The sequence below is a fragment of the Salvelinus sp. IW2-2015 genome, unplaced genomic scaffold, assembly GCF_002910315.2.
Source record: "Salvelinus sp. IW2-2015 unplaced genomic scaffold, ASM291031v2 Un_scaffold6685, whole genome shotgun sequence".
Lineage (NCBI taxonomy): Eukaryota > Metazoa > Chordata > Actinopteri > Salmoniformes > Salmonidae > Salvelinus > Salvelinus sp. IW2-2015.
Genome location: NW_019947947.1, coordinates 8,126 through 10,910, shown reverse-complemented (window position 1 = coordinate 10,910; position 2,785 = coordinate 8,126). Strand labels below are relative to the sequence as shown.

Below are 2,785 nucleotides of genomic sequence, written 5' to 3'. Positions count from 1 at the left end.
GTTGTGCGTACTAGTCAGTCTGACCATGTGGTACTAGTCAGTCTGTCCAGTGTGGTACTAGTCAGTCTTCCAGTGGTACTAGTCAGTCTGCTCCATGTGCGTACTAGTCAGTCTGTCCATGTGGTACTTAGTCAGTCTGTGCCATGTGTACTAGTCAGTCTTCCCACGTGGTACGAGCACTGTCCACGTTCATGGTACTTAGTCAGTCTTCCATTGTAGTAGTAAATGTGAAGACTTATTGAGTCACGAGGCGTAATGTGTTTCACAGAATAAAAATAAAAAAGTCACGTCGCAGAAACATTGACGCCCTATCCGGCATGAGCTAAAATACAGTTTTCGCCCACTCGAGCATAACGACTCGGAGATCCGTGGAGAACCCCTGAGGACAACGAGCCTGTCCTCAACGTCAGCCAAACAAAGGAGCTGTCTAAGGCACTGCATCGCTTGAGGTGTCACTCCAGACCCGGGTTCGATCCCAGAACTACAGAACTCTGCTGGTTGTCCTGGTAACAGATACCAGTGGGCAGATCTATTGTTATTTTTCAAACTAAACTACAGCACTTACTTTTGATGAGTCAAATCTGATCCTTCTTTCTTCTCCCCTCTCACAGTTCCACTCAGCACCGTTGTTTTCCTGCAGTCCACCAGCAGCACAGACAACCTCTTCATACCCAGCAGTAAAGTGCTACGGGAGAGGCACGACACGGGGATCGCGGAGGGAGGAAGGGCTAGCGTTGTCTGGTAACCATAAAAGAGGGGACACAAACACATATCATTATGGAGGCTATGTCACTGTTGACATAAAGTGCTTTACAGAAACCCAGCCCAGACCCGATAGAGCAAGCTGTGATGCTAGACCAGACCAAGCTGTACCAATCTGGTGTTCTGATCTGGAGAGACTCTTCTCTGACTCATCAGCATCAGGATGTTGTTGAGGCTTCCCAGAGATCCACGATAGTCATGTCTCTCTCCTGTGTGAATGAGAACATCAAACAGACGGTAAAACTTATGATCTTCTATTACAATACAGTCTTACAAGAGGCATGAACATGTCTAAACAGGGCCAAAATGTCCACTGTCATCATCATTTTATAAAATATTGTTTTTGATGTAATTGTAAAAGGGTCGTTCCACGAAATGAGTGTCTTTTGCGTACCTTTGAAATTTTAAGTCGGAATTATCACCTATATTGAGTTTAAAAGTTGTTATTAGATGAAGTGCAGTTTAATATAGACCACAATGGAGATTTCAATAAATGTATACATTTAAAAGTCCCAAAAATCTATGTACTAATGGCAGATTGAACAATTCCTACAGTACTGAACAACATATTCAAGTGTAGAACTTCAGTAGAATGCCCCTAAAACCACACACATTAGTTCAACAACGGCATAGTTTTGTGCCCCTGTTTTTAAGACATACCCACTGGTGTTAAATGGATCTTCAGTCTCCTCCTCTTACTCCCAAAACGTCTTCCTCCTCTTTTATTGAGATAGCCTCCTCTTCCTCTTTTACTCCAAAAGGTTCTTTCCTCTTTCAATGCTATGGCATCTTCCTCCTTTTTGATTCTGAACTAGTGTTAATCAGATCTCCTGTCTCCTCTTTCACTCCAAAAGGTCCTTTTCTCTGTTTTCACTGTAAAATCCACCTCTTCTTCTAATGTGACAGTCTTCTCTTCTTCCTTTTTTACTCTTAAAGCGTCTTCCTCTTCTTCTTTTAAGATTATGTGTCAGCCCTAGAGCTTCTTTTCTCCATATATCTTAGTGAGCTCATGGTCGGGATGTTAGCTAGCTAGCTATTTTAGCATTAGCGATTAGCCTATAGCTATTTAGCATTAGCGATTAGCCTAGTGCAGTAACTTTACAATTTAACAAATTGGCTCATTTAATTTAACAAGCAAATACTGACATTAATATACACAAGAATGTTCTAAGAGTTCAGTTTTTAAGTTCGCTAGCAAACCACCGCATCGGTTGAATCAGAAGCCTTTTGGCGCTGTTGAAGAAGCTGCCCGTCCCGTCCACTAGATTATACGTCACGCAAGAATCATCACTGAAAGACGCACGTCGCCATCTGGTGACTGGAGTGGGTAACGCAGATTGGAAAAATCTCCATTACATCGGTTATTCTGGCAAACAATCAGATGCTATGTTCTTTTTTACTACAGACAATTCTTCCCTCCAGGGCTGACCTGCACATTAAGCAAGATTAGGAGACAGATTGCCGATGGTGGAGTAGTCAGTCCGAGCTAAATCAGCGAAGACGATCGCTAACAACATATAATAACACCTCATATAATTCTGCCCAAAACAATGAGAACTTTTCTCACCAAGTGGCATATGGACTATTAGCAGCACAGGACGCATGTGACAGATGAGGTTCTACGGTTAGAGCACATGCCTCTTGTCCTACCAGTCTCCAACGTGCCCTTTTGGGTGGTGGTATAATTTGTAACATTTTCTGGGTGTAGTTGTAGAGGCTAAGTGAAAGTGAAAAGAAATAACAACAAAATATAGGCTAGCTCTCTCTCTTCTCTCTCGGCTTCTCCTTCATTTTTAAAGAAATGTGATTTGTTCAAAACTGCTAAACTATTGTCTTTCTCTCTCTTTGAGTCAACTACTCACCACATGTTATACACTGCAGTGCTAGCTAGCTGTGCTTATTCTTTCAGTACTAGATTCATTCTCTGATCCTTTCATCGGTTGGACAAATGTCCATTCATGCTGCAAGAGCTCTGATAGGTTGGAGGACGTCCTCCGGGAGTTGTTATAATTACTGTGTAAGT

The 2,785-nt window shown here is 42.3% G+C and overlaps 1 long non-coding RNA gene across 1 annotated transcript; it reads right to left on the bottom strand.

The window, feature by feature from the left end:
* Window positions 1-705: 705 nt before the first annotated feature.
* On the bottom strand, window positions 706-2,002 carry LOC112079011 (uncharacterized). Its single transcript, XR_002895831.2, has 3 exons — window positions 1,427-2,002; window positions 874-971; window positions 706-738 (listed from the first exon to the last, which is right to left on the bottom strand). It is a non-coding gene; the product is annotated as an uncharacterized lncRNA (long non-coding RNA).
* Window positions 2,003-2,785: the final 783 nt, after the last annotated feature.